Source organism: Pinus tabuliformis, chromosome 7, assembly GCF_031772625.1.
Source record: "Pinus tabuliformis cultivar Carrire ecotype Pingquan chromosome 7, CPIR1, whole genome shotgun sequence".
Lineage (NCBI taxonomy): Eukaryota > Viridiplantae > Streptophyta > Pinopsida > Pinales > Pinaceae > Pinus > Pinus tabuliformis.
Genome location: NC_142293.1, coordinates 1,463,622,405 through 1,463,637,382, shown reverse-complemented (window position 1 = coordinate 1,463,637,382; position 14,978 = coordinate 1,463,622,405).

Genomic DNA, 14,978 nt, shown 5'->3' with positions numbered 1-14,978 from the left:
TGTTTAAAAATCAACCCATCTCCATTTTAACCCTCGTGATTTCCATTCTATCAGTCTCTCCTGCTAAGTCGCCAATTTGTTATGAAGAATTTGGTATCTATGGATATATACTAATTCCCTAGATAAGTAGCCATATCTAGAACAAAAGTTTAAAGCACTTCAGCCTTTTTCTATAAACAATAGATAAGACAAAGAGAATGAGGGGACCTACTTGTACTTTCACTTTCCTCTTGTCTCATTTGTATCGGTCTTGTTGCTCCTTCTCTATTGATTACAAGTAAATTAAATCAGATACATTCACACATATAAGCATCACATATCAAGATAAACATATGGAAAAAGGTGTAAATACTTTATTGAATAGCAAGAAGAATTACAATCATGAAGCCTGATTCGAAGTCACTCCTCTAGCTTTGGTTCCATCCACATCACATTATAAGCATGACATTCTGACAACATAACGACACTTACAGTAGTCTCAATTCTCAAACTAACATTATCTCCTTACAATTCATCAAAGTACAGCCCCTGATCACTTAGATGAGTGCTCAATTTATAGGAAGATGGAGGAGTTTTTGTCATCAATGAAGGTATTGAATGGCCTTCCATACTTAGAAGTAGTTCCATGGAGGAAGGGATGAGAGGATAAGAGGTATCTTAACTCATTCCTCATCCATTTTCGAGCTCATAGGAGATGATAAGTGTGGGAATCTTCTAGAAGGCTCTAGAAGATAAGAATATTCTCCAAACCCTATGTGAATTTTGCTCAAACTCACCCAATGCAAGTCAAGGAGGGCCTAAGTGCTCTTTAGAGCACCTTAGCATGGAATTAATTGCTCTGCAGTGAACTCTTACATGGGCCTACCTGCGCTGGTCCCTTTAGAGGTCATTTTAGGATGTCTTCAGGCCATGAAACTCACTTGCTCAAGGTCCGCAAAAGCCGATCTTAAACCTTCGTGGAGGTATAGGGGCTATTCCAAGGAAGTTACAATACCAATCCCTAAGGGCTTACAGATCTGCATGGAGGCAAATCTAGGGCATAAAAAGACATCACACTGATCATACTTCGGGTGAGACTTCAGTTTGCGCTAAGCAGGTTGATGCTGAAAGGGCCAGTAGTGTAGGGTTTTGTTTGGCGCAATTAAATATGAACCTCAATCATGACCCACTAAGCCAACATATATTTTCCCTCTCCTAAGTCAACATACAATCCTTCTCCTTCTGTTATAATTGGAGGAGGTTCCTCTGGCATTTGTTATTCATGTCCTTATGCAACAGTCCTTCACAACACAATACAAATAATCAGTTGCCCATTACTCATTTTACAATGTATATCTATCTTTGCTACTTAATTTTTGCGGTAGTGGATCCATTAAGCCCAGTTTTTAACATGAAAGGCTCTAATACCATTTGTCTCATCTCCTTCCAAGTATAGCAATTATTTTTTCTTATTTTGGGAAAAGCGAGAGTTATCATTTCAATCAGTAGATGATTTTTTGTAGTTTCATCTTCGATGCATATTTAATAGTTATCCTACCCCTAATGGGTATCTATCTTACCCCTTACAGTTATATCAAAGTTATAAATATGTGTGTGTGTAGGAGCGTTTTCGTGTGTGTCCTATATATTCATCTCATCCCTATACCCTAAGGTAAACAATGGTGTATTTGCCATAGTGATAATACTATAGAACTATAGTGTATACACCCTAGTTAGTAATTCTCCTTCTACGCCATGAGGGTTACAATGAAATACATTTAATATATAGTGATATTTAATATCCATCCCATTCAATATTTGGATTTTAGTATATGCTCAAGTTTTTCATATTTTATTGAAGCATGTACCTCTGCCTTGGAAAACTAATTGCGCTATCATCACTTTCCACCTCTGCCCTGTCACATGGGAGCCATGTGATAGAGACACTGACACCGGGTCAAGAGGATGGTTACATCTAGATGGCCGGATGGTCCAATGGCTATCAGACAACCATTTCTATCTCCGTGGAGACCTAACTTATCTTAAGCCTTATCAGCTTGGATGAAGTGTAATTTTGTTGTCACTGTATTGGGATAATGATTTTGTCATGCAACTATAGTTCCTGTTCGACAACAGACCTCTGCAACCAACTTTCTAACACAAATTTGGGTAGGATGAACAAATTTTTTGTCATGGTTCAAGTGTTGCATTTAAATAACAAGTATTTGACCTTTCCTCACTTGTTATTATGTTTTTATTACTTTTATATATGTTTATGCCATGGTAAATGATTATAATTTCCTTTATGTGCTTTTACAATGTCAAGGGTGGACTTGTCGTCGCTGTCTTGTTGGTTTGCAGATCTATACTATATAATCCTTGCTTCTATATTTTTTACCACCATCGGCCTGTAGAAATTTTATAGTTTCTCTGTTCACTATGGTTTCACTTCCCACTTTCATCCCTCTTGGTCGGTTTCCCCAGGGTTTTACCAGTGGCTTTAGCTTCATCGTCCATAGATAATTAGAAGCAGAGTTCATCAGTATTTGGTAACTTCCATAATCTAAAGAACAGGTCAAATAAGTTTCTATACTCCTCAAGAACTCTGCTAAGATTTTCCTTCTTTCGTTACTTCCTTATTCTAAATTTGATGAAATTTATTTGTTTGTGTAGGCTACGAGGTACTCGTTTTGCATTGTTTCCTTCCACGGTTACTGGGCATGCTATACTCCAGGTAACAATATTTTAATTGCCCCTACCTTTTGTACATGCAGGGAATTTCTATTGATTAGTTAACACTAGGGTTCCAAGTGAGTTTAAGAAGTTCTCTGTTTTTTATAATGTATGTAGGCGCTACTACTCTGGCAAGGGATGGGCCCTGGGGTGGCTATGATAACGACTCGCTCAATTGAACTCATTTCACAGTGCCTCACCCAATTTAAGTATAGGTTAATCTTATTTAAATACATTGTGGGTCTGCAACATTCCACTGATATGTTTAAATCTGGAATAAATCACTTATTCCTAAAATTTTCATTTTCCTATTCTACAGGTGCTCACTGGGCTCTACAACAATATCGATTTTTTTTCTTCAAGTGGTGTAACACCGTCAGCGAGTGTACGTCGGCTCTCCACACACGAGGTTGGTTCGAGGTTTCCATTATGGGTTTAGATTTTGTGGTGATTTGGTGAATACCCGAGTTGAAGGCATGCATTGTTTATTAGTTCTCTTGTTGATATGGGAGTTCTCATATCTATTCTTATGTTAATTGGGTTTAATAACACATTCTCTCGAAAGCCCTGAATTTTATTTTGTAGTTATACTTTCCTTTTCTTTGTATTTAGGCACATGTTTCAATCATATTTTCCTTTATGCACACACAACTCTTGTAATGGTTAATTACCCAGTTAAATCACTTCCACACAAGGACCATGTTATAGTCTCTATTTTAAAAGAAATTGTCTAGTGTCAAATATGTATGAACTATTCTCTTTCTCTTGGAAATACTCAGGGTAATTCATGTTACATACAATGACTTTTGTAATTTATTTTATTTTTGCTATTATAGTATGATGTCATGGAAGCATAATTTTACCTATGAATAGAATTTTAGCTAAATTACACATATACTAAGTTTAAGCTCATGGTTTCTATGTCTATGTAATTTCTTACTGATAATATATCGATTTAGATAATAGTTTAGGTTAGCCTTCAATTTGGTGGATCTAGATACATTGCCTTTGATTTCTTTAGAATCTACTTGAAGTATAAATTCATATTTGACATCTATACATTATATTATGTGTTACTGAATGGTATTTGTACCTTACTGTGTTGTACTTATGTCGATATTGTGTTGTTAGTATACTTAAACTGCTAGTTTTGTTTTACTAAATTAAATCATTAACTCTGATAGTCATTTAACTAAGGCCAATACTGGCTATCAATTTTTTTAACTATCAATACAGTCATTTACGAGCCTTTTACAGGCACCACTCTTTGAGTGCTATACTGTTAAGTTTTCCATATTTTCCCTTACTTGGAATGAATTCCAGGTGTAAATTTGAGGTAGGGCCGCATCCTATGGGTCCCTTTTGTTTTTTTTAGGGGGGTAATGCTATTACCACTACCATAGTTACCTTATATGACATACATGTGTTATCTTTTCAGTTTAAGTATTTACTATTTTATTCCACCTATTTACATACCTATATAAATTCACTAAATGTTGACCCAACAGTCTACATAGGTCTATTCTGAGGCTTATACCCTTATTTTGTTTCAGACATCTAGCCTTGAACTAGATAATTTATTCTAATAATCAGAAATTCCATTTCCCCATGGAATTTGATTCACCTCCAACATCTGTGCTTGTTTTGATATACAAATATTTTCTATAGTAGTAAATTATTGACTTTTTCAGGTATAAAAAATAGTGATAGTATTGACAGTGAGTCATTTCGACCACTCAACACATAATACTTTCCTATGTACACCCATACCAAGTGAATTCAAATAACATTTCTACCTCTGCGATGTAATATAAATATACTCTCTATGAGATTTAACTACCTAAGATTTAAAAAGATAAATAATAATTTTCTTTGATCTTGTCATCGACTCAACAACTTAATTTACACAGTAGTAAAATTTGGTTCAAACAAATTTACTCTACTAGGTTTAATTCATAATTGCCCACAAAATATGCATATATTTAATCAATAGAATTAGGCGTACAATATTCCTAACCATAATTAATGGAAAAATAACTAGAGGAGCACACTGTCCACACAACAATGAACTACCTATCAGTATTCACTAGAAGAGCTCGCTTTCCACCCAACAATGAACTTCCCATCAGTTCCCCCCGAGTTCAAACTAATTTCCAGTTAGATTCCTCAGAGGTCCAACTCCCCTTGATCTTCTACATAGGTATATTTCATACCTTCTCTTCCATCATTAATTTTTCTTATTGGTTGTGTCCCACTTTTATGGAAGACTTTTTTTGTTGTTAAACCCTGATTTTCTTCCTATCAGTGCTTTGTGCTTCCATATACTAGAATATTTCTCCATCTAGCAAATTTAATGGATATTTTTCTCCCAACTATTAAATCCTTAAATGTTTTCGAAACATCTATTTCCCATGGAAGATTTATCTCAATCTTATCTAAGATTGAGATTGGCAATTATCTCTTTACTCAAGTGTCTCATTCTAAGTAATTTTTCCATTTCAATTATTTATAAATAAAATTATTTATTTTATAACCTCTTGTATCTTGTTCATTTTCATTATGAAATCACCATCAAAACCAACATACTTTATGTTTGAAAATAAACAATACTAATTATTTCAAAAACAGAGAGATGTCACATTTGTATAAAGCATTAAAAAATATATCAAACAAAATAAAAAAATATATTAAAACATGTAGTTCAACTCCTTGGATGGGGTGGGTGAATGGAGAAAGGGTGGGGAGCCAGTTGTCACCCAATCATCTTTCCACAACACTCCCTCTTAAATGCTTTATTATGGAATCCACTAATGACATAGAGAAATCCCCACTTCATGCTTTGGCTAGATTATTTCATGAACTTTTGCGAACCAAGTTTGCTTGTAAAAAAATATACCTTGTACTTCTCAATAAACAAAAGGAGGCTTGTCTCTGGATAAGACCTCTTCATGCAATAAGAGCTTGCAAAGTCTTATCTAGAATGACTTCCTCGAAACAAACTTGATTTAAATATTATTTTGAACAGAGGTTAAAGTGTAATGAGGCAAGCCAATTTGTATTCACTTCACCTTTCAAAACTTTTCTCAGAGTCCATTATTTTGCTTTGCAACTTTCAAAAGCCCTTTTGCACCAACGTAAATGGTAGAAAATTCAATTAATCACAAAACATATATAAAAACAGTCCATAACCTCATGCTTAGGTGATTTTCTTCAATAATATAATTTTTCTATTCTTGTGAGCATCATAATGAAACTCCACTATATCTCACTGAATCCTCCCCCACCTTCAATGGAACCCTCACCACCTCATCCGGCTATCCAAAATATTAATTTCTAATTCCATGGACATAAGTCACATCAAATCTATATGAAAATCCTAGCATAATTATTTTTTATTTTTGATCAGGGAACAAGAAACTCAAAATTATAATGTTGACTTAAGAAATGGGGTAACATTACCAATTGCTTCTCTGGAGTGAAGGCATTATATTCCATTGTTGTTAGTGTTTTAACTCCTTGAATGGGGTGCTTGAATTGAGAAATGGTGGGAAGTGGGTTATCGCCATCCCACCTAGCCACATGGGGAAGCATGCTCCTTTAAATGCTTTGATATTGAATTCTCACTCCATTGTCTAGCATCTCTTATATGTATTATGATGAAAAGAGAAATAGGAGTATAACTAATTTCCCCTTTTCTTTACAATATTCTGATCTTGGGACCTATGGGTTATGAGCCCATTACTTATCGGAAGTGTTTCATAAAGCCTTAAACCTTTAAAACCCCAAAACCGGATCCACTTAAGTTTATCGGGCCCCACAAACCCTTATCGGAAGCATTTAACTATCGCTTTGGCCTTAAAACTATGGACCACACATTCTTTCGGCTTTTTCTTTAAAAACCCCGAAACCATACAATTATCAGAAATACACGAAACAAGGGAAATACAAAAGGAAATCCCAGTCGAAACCCTTGGGCCAAATCTCAAATATTATAAGCCCGCCTCTATAAATATCGGTGGGTCCATCTCTTTAATCGCCTTTCGCTGCGCCACTCCTCTGACCTCCGATAAGCAATCGCTCTAATCTCCAATCAGCGATCAGCATTTATCGTTGTCGGCGTATCAACATCTCACCCTTCAGCATCCCACTGCCCTCTACGATTAGCGATCAACGATTAGATCGTGACCATTGATCTGAATCTCGATCTGATGGTCCACACTTAATCGCGTGATCACAATCGCACTGATTCAAAGGGTCGTTCCAAAATCACCATAAGGGTTCCGCCAATGCGATATGAGATCTCTGCTCCTCTGCGATTGGATCTGGACCGTTGATCTTCCAGGTCTAACGGTTCCTGTGTTTTCTCGTCTGCTTCCTCCTTAACTTAATCTCCCTTATCTTTTGATGGATTTCTGTGTTAAACACAATTCTGCCACAGTCTCTGCCATTCTCTGTTACGACGTGCACAACACTCAAGCAACAATTAACTATGATAATTTGGATTGCCATCGATCCTTTCAGTGGTCGATGGTCAATCAACACACTTGTAAATGGATTTAAACCATTCACGGATATATACAGCATAACTGAAATATACAGGCACGCGGAAACCCACAAACACACATGTATTATATTATACACAGAATTTAGTTACAAGCTAAGGCATTTCAGCCTTAGAAGCAGTTCTCCTCTCGACTACATCTTATACACATACTGGTTACACAATTTCTATCTAATGCTCTATATTACTCTCTCATTCTCTCTTGAGCACGCAGGCTTGTATATATATATATATATAAGGAACATAGGATCGGATCACTGTGAAGGATCTGATCACATCCTTTCCTCAAATCTCTCAGTTGTCCCTAACTCTCTCCACATGCATACATATGTGGCAATATTTCATTTAATAAAGTCTCCTTGAGACTTATCCATTCCATCATTTAAGCTCTGTTTTAACAGAAATGTCCCATGTTTTGCTCGATGGTCCATGTTGTCCTCCTTGCTCCGCTTTGGATTCCCCTTTTGATTAAGGGGGTGTTAGATGCTCCTGCATCATATTATTACATAAGTCCGCATTGAATCCTCCATACACTAGTTGCTTAGGCACCCAACTTATATCACTAGAGGTCAAACCATTCCTCCTATCTGATTTTTTCATGTTATGGTTTTAGTTTTTAAGTTTATATTATGTCCTCAATTTCCTCAAGGCCTAGTTTATTGTACATGTATTTTGAATCGTGCTTTTATAAGAAATATTTTGTTTTGTACTTTTTTGAAGCATAAATTTTTAGATGTACGACCTCTCCTAATTTTTTCTAATTATCATAAAATATCTTGTTTTAATAAAAATATTTAAATATGTTTAAGTCTTCTTAATGTATGACCTCTCATAAATTTTTCTAATTATCATGAAATATCTTGTTTTAATAAAAATAAAAATATTTACGTCTGAGAAAAAACAATTTTATTTTTTTTAACTCTTCAAAATCCTTTTCCTTCACATTTTACAGATGTTCACCTATGAGACAAATGTACTAATAAATACACTATTAAACCAATAACAGCAGACTTATTCTCACACATACACGCCACCTGCAATATAGGAGGCAACTAAGCCACGCCACCTGCAATATAGGAGGCAACTAAGCCAGGATGATCTCTCATAAAATTTCTCATATCCAATTAATTCTAACAATATGCAAACTAATCATCAGATATACATGCGATCTGGAATACAGGAGGAAACTAACCGGGAATATCCAATTGATTCTAACATTATACCAAAATTAAAGTATATGAATTCTAACAAAACTTTCTCATATCGAATTAATTACAAACTAATCCTCAGACATACATGCGACCTGGAATACAGGAGGCAAATAAACCGGGAATATCTCTCTTAAAATTTCTCATATTCAATTAATTCTAACAATATACCAAAATTAAAGTATACGAGTTCTAACAATATACCAATGTATAAAGATATGTCATATCGCAACAGATTCCACTTTAATATATTTATTAAACAACCAATAATAACAATTCTAACACACACACATGCGATCTGCAATACAGCAGGAAATTAACCCGGGAAGATCTCTCATAAAATTTCTCATATCCGATTAATTCTGACAAAATACCCTAATTAATTCTAACAATTTACCGAAATATATGAATTATAACAATTTACCGAAATATAAATATATGTCATATCGTACCGTGTCTAAGGTATTGGTGGTGAAATCCGATTTGCTAATGGGATTTGCGTGTAACGAGATGAAATATCAACGGCAACTTGCTGTCGTTTCTTTGCTTCTGCTTCTTTCTCTCGGTCCCCACCATCTGATGGCAGTGCGACCAACTGGTATATTATCATCATCATTATCATTATATTAATTTGTAGTACTAAAAATATTGATGGTTTAAAAAATGATGGATAATTGAAATTATGCAACATCCGTAGGGCTATGGATAGTTGAAATTATGCAACATACTTAGGGCCATGTAGCTGGCATAGTTGAATTCAATTGAAACTCTGGTTGAAATTAATGCAAGGCCTAGTTGATTATCATTTGCAATTTTATTGAAATTCTAGTTGATATTTATTTACAATTTTGATTTCAGGTGTGCTCTCTGATACCCAACTCACGGAGGTTCCTGGGGAAAATGGGTGTAAGTTGAAGTTAATGCAATTAGATAGTTAGGCCCGTGGCTCCCCTAGTTGAATCCAATTGAAATTCTGGTTGAAGATGATGCATGGTAGTTAGGCCTGTTTACTTCAATTCAATTGAACTTCTGTTGAAATTAATCCTAGTAGTTAGGCCTATAGCCCGCTTTGTTGTATTCAATTGAAATTCCTATTGATTAACGCTTACAATTTAGATTTCAGATAGTTGAATTCAACTGAAATTCTGTGTGAAATTAATGCAAGTAGTTAGGCCTGTAGCCTGGTTTCTTGAAGTCAAGTGAGATTCCTGTTGATTTTCGTTTGCAATTTTGATTTCAGATGTGGTGTCTGATATCGAACCACAGGAGGTGCCTGGGGAAAATGGGTGCCTGTTGAACGTCTCGTGGTCATATAATCAATATACGCCTATAAAAGTGGTGACGCAAAATTTGTGTAAGGTTTGTAAGTCTGTCCAGCCAGACCTACTTCTCTTTTATGGTGGGGGTCGCGGGAGGTTCTCTTTCAATATCAGTAAAACGATTGACCCGGGCAAATTTGGTGTACGCTATTTAGATCTTGACGTGGGAGTATATTCACTCAAAGTTACCAACCCCAACTTTTCCTGCAATTAGTATATGAAATCTGATGTGGATTGCAGATTCGCTTGGGCATACACTAAATTTAGTAGTTGCATATACTCAGGTTTGTCAGATTTAGAGAATCTGCAGTATAGTTAAATTCACATGATGAAATAAAAGGAACATGAATAAGCCTAGTTTGTTTGGTTACACTGAAGTTATCCCTGGTTGTTGGGACGGTTCATTAATGGCTTTTCTACCTAGGTTCGGATGCGATTGATAGACCATATGACCATATATAGATATTGGTTGATACAACCATGATGTAATAATAATAAAATATATATGCCTTTCTTCCAAAAAGGTCACACCCTTTTTTTAAAAAGAAACAACATTATTATTATTATTATTTCTTAAGCTTTTTTTTATTCCCAAATTTGTGTAAATAAGAGTATTAGAGTATATACTTTCTATTTTCCAGATTAAGATCATGGACTAATAACTAACTCATTATTAACTTTTATAATTATCACAATATTTTTAAAATAATTTTTATAAATTAAATTTTATAAAAATTTAAATATATATATAATATTAAAATTCTAATATAGCTTATCATCTTATGCATCAAATCTTAACATTTTAATCTTCTATATAATTATTTTATTTTATTTTTATTTCAATTTTATAGAACAATATTATATTATTTTATATATTATTTAATAAATAAAAATTAGTTATATTAAAATTTAAAAATAAAAATGTATTGCTACAATTTCCACGAGCTACCTTAATCAATTTATTTAATTCCTTATATATATATATATATATATTCATTCTAGAGTTCAAATTAAAAACACTAGATATACTTCTAACAAAATATTAAAAATAGAGAATAATCGCTATCGAAAATCACCATTTAAATTCAATTAAAATGATTGGATTCTAAAATCCTCTGGAATCTCTCCTCGCTAAAAGCCATTGGAAATGCAATTGGGAAATTTTACTGCAGGTGTACAGAAACAAAGGAATATGCCAGAACCACCTATGCACGCATTTGTGTGGAAATGGACTTCAGTGCCGGATTCCCGGCGGAAATAAACCTAACAAGTAAAGATTATGTGTGGAACCAGAAACTCGATTATGAAAGTGTCCTCTTCCGATGTCGATCCTGCGTTGAGACAGGCCATCTAGCCAAAAATTGCCCAAAAGCCTCCCAGAAAAATCCTGGTAAAAAAAGCCACCACAGATCTACTTGGTGGGAAGGAGCACAAAAAGAACACTACACTGTCATCAAAGAAGAATACTCTAGAGAAAACTCTGAATCACAAGAAATTGGGCAAGACAGAAACAACTCTCAAGACAAGCATGGAGAAAGCCCTCCCCAACAACAAAAAAGTGCACTCGACAACCCCTCAAGTGTCAACAGTTATGAGGATTCGAATATCGTGCAAAATAAATCTTCATTTAACAACAAAGCAGATCTCCTAGACCAAACCTCTTCTCCGACTATCTTCAAAAGGACGAACACAATTGATCGCGAAGCTAAGACACCATTGTCTCAAGAACCAGAAGAGATGAAGGAGATGCAAGATAAAGGAAGTTGGAAGACCGTAGAGAAAAAAAAGAGAGCTACAACACCAATCTCGCCAAGAAAGACGAGGAGCCAGACAATTAAAAATTAAAAATATTATAGGTCCGATAGACCAATTTGGTCTCAATGGACGGTAACCACTATCATCATCATCATCATATTATTAATTAATATTATTTTTTCTAAAAATTAATTAAAATTTATTTACAGTTTATTTTAATTTACATAAGTGGTGATATTTCAATTTCATATATAATCCAAATTAAAATACAGAATAATGAAATTTTGTAATGAAAATTAAACTTTGGATGAACAAAGGCATAAAAAGCCTTTTAAAAAGCACTTCTGTATACATTTCTTCCAATGAAAACACATAGATTACTTTAAACTATGGCATACAAGAAAATGAAAAGCAAATGACAACAATAGAGTTTGTGAAAAACTGATAATTATTTGGAAAAGTTGAAAATTAAGCCATTGAATAGTTTGCAAAAGTAATATCCAACCAATCCACAAAACTGAATAAGATTGGTAAAATCGTAACAAAACTTTTCCACCAACACTTAGTCTAAAGAGCCCACAAATTAGCCCGGAAAATAATGGAAATTCTAACAAGATTATGACAAAATCCAGTAGACTTTTTTTGAAAATTTGAGTTAAAGCTATCAAACTACAGGGTTTTGGGTGCCCCAAGGGTTCTTGATGGTGCTAAATCCATTTCCACCATTCAAACACTCCAACATTTTGATTAAAAAAAATACCAAGAAAATTTTCCGCTTTCCCCATTTAAATCTTGCATATGCTTTTTAAACATTTCCCAAAATTTTAACACTACAAAAATGTTTTGTTACTAATTTCAACACTAATAAGCATTGAACGAAACAAATCAGAAAGCAAGCTTTGATAACCTCCAATTTAATTTAAAAACATCTATCTTCAAAAAATTTAATTTGAATCCATAAGACCCACATTCAAACATACGCCCCATAGTTTTTAGTTACCAACACTCTAGGAAACCTCCTTAGATATGCACCAGCCACTTTGACCTTAAAGTTTTCCTAACCAATGCCCGGAATTGGAATGATTCTCCAAATCACATAGACACTTCTTAATGTGCTTCTATCATCACCTTGTCACTAGAAATAACCTAGTCTTGATATAAAAGTAAATTGGTTAAATATCTTTCATCCGGATACTTGCCATAAGATGGATGTTCTCCTGTTGAAACTGATGAACTGGGAAGACTGGGAGGTAGCTGAAGTCATGACAGATAAGATTCACATTCTGACGAATCAGTCGCTTCGCTGTCTTTGAATGGGCCTACAAAACACATTTCTTGTCTTTGACCAAACCCACCCGTTGACATCTGTAAAATACTTGGAACAAGCATTGCCAGTAAAGAGCCTCCAACTGAGCTACCAAAAGGATTGAAATGACTGCTGAAACCCATGTGTTCCATTCCTTCCATGACTGCTGCAACAGGGATGGCATGGATACAGATTTCTTCAACTTCAACAAAATGTTTGTCTTGAGCAGATGGCAGCCGAATAGTCAGAGACATTCACGGCTTAGCATTTACTATCTCAATTTTTGCCTTGTAGAATGTCTTTTCCGGCCTTAAATTGTTTGCGAAAAAAGGAGGGATTGAATTATCCTCTTGTCTAGCTTCTTCAACCCGTTTGTTTTCTTTTGAACATTCAGATGTGCTTACTGTTCCCATGTTCTCTTCTAGAGAATGCACTTGAAAATATATGTTACTAGTAGGATGTTCATGCCCAGTCCTATCATTAAGATCTTTAATCTTCCAACGATCCTCATTAACTGATATTGCTGGTTTCTTGTTCATTGCACCTTCAATATTTCTCCTATCATTCAATATTTCAAGACAAGATGCAGCTGTAGCCTCACAAGAAGAATCCAAACCAAGGGAATCAGAAAGCTTTACATCAACCCAACTATCCTCATCACTGTTGGGAGACTCACCTTTAGTAATATCTTTTGGAAACTCATTCAGATCCCTCTGCAACATGTTATGTGGGATCCCATCTTTCAGCTTGTCAAATATTGCCAAATTCTGTGTGTGAACTGATTCTATGTAAGGTTCCTTGACCTCCTCAAATGCCTGAGTTCTATCTTCTTCCATTGAACTTACAGAACTGTTGAAGGACCTATTCATGAGGCTGGCCCTCTTAAGTGAGTCACCTTTTTCTTCATAAATAGTTTCTCCTTCGCAGTTGGAATCGTAAATCCCTGTAGCATTTTCACAATGGACAGTGCAGACCATTGTCACTATGAAGCTATGACAAACTGTATAATTCATACAGCTGGGCAGTGCTTCTTAAGAAAATGCTGTGAACTTTGCATAGTCTTTCCATAAAATTGACTGCACCAAAAATGACATCCATAGATTTAGAGAAGCCTACACCATTGATTGAGAAAATCAAATCATGAAACTCTTCAAGAAACTCCATTTCTAATTTTTCATTTCCAGGCAAAACAAATGAAAACATCCTCCTTACGATCAAAATCCCAAAACCCAAACATCTAAGACAAAATGGCAAATAAAACTTATTTATGAGCACGATCCCAAAACCCAAACATCTAAGACAAAATGGCAAATAAAACTTATTTATCAGCACGTGATAGACCAACCAAGACTTCAGGCAGAAACATTTAAATTGTTAATACTTGCAAAAAAAAATTATTCAACAGGATTCCAGAAAGTTGGAATCTAATAAAATAAACTAGAAACCGCCCTAAAACAAATCCATTCACCAGGAATCTAATCAAAGTTTGATAAATCAAAACATAATTAATATTTCTGTAGCTCTAATATATCATACACCATAAAATTTGCCATGTTTAATGTGCTTCGGCCATCCTTTGCGTCAAGATATGTATAGCTGAGATTCTTGAGGGATTTTACGTGCCTTAAAGAGTCTCTACATTTTTTAAATTGTTTTTCAGTAGTTGTACGTTTGAATGAAAACAATGTGTTTTTCTGTTCTGCTCTCTTAATTCCCTTGGTGTTGCCTTTAAAGCATAATTATTGAGAAAACTATATAAACTAGTTAATGAGCCTTATGAAAAATAACAACGCTGAACCATAGAAGCCTGCTTAATCATATATGAGAGTTGCATTACCCAAATTGAATTTAAAGTTTGCTTGATGCAATATCTATAGGAGTCATGAGTTTTGTCATTTAATAAATTACTCTAGGTAAGTTAGACATCAAGAATCAATCAACTCCTAGGACTTGGAGAATGAATAACAGATTTGCAGGTTCTTCCGCGGCTAAAAATTTGGAATATACATGTGAACTGAAGTTGTGGCATTTGTCAAGATTAAGTCAATGGCAAGCATTGATCTGTCATATGATCACATCACGCTAACTCCCGAATTCCGTAGAATTCTTGGAATTGA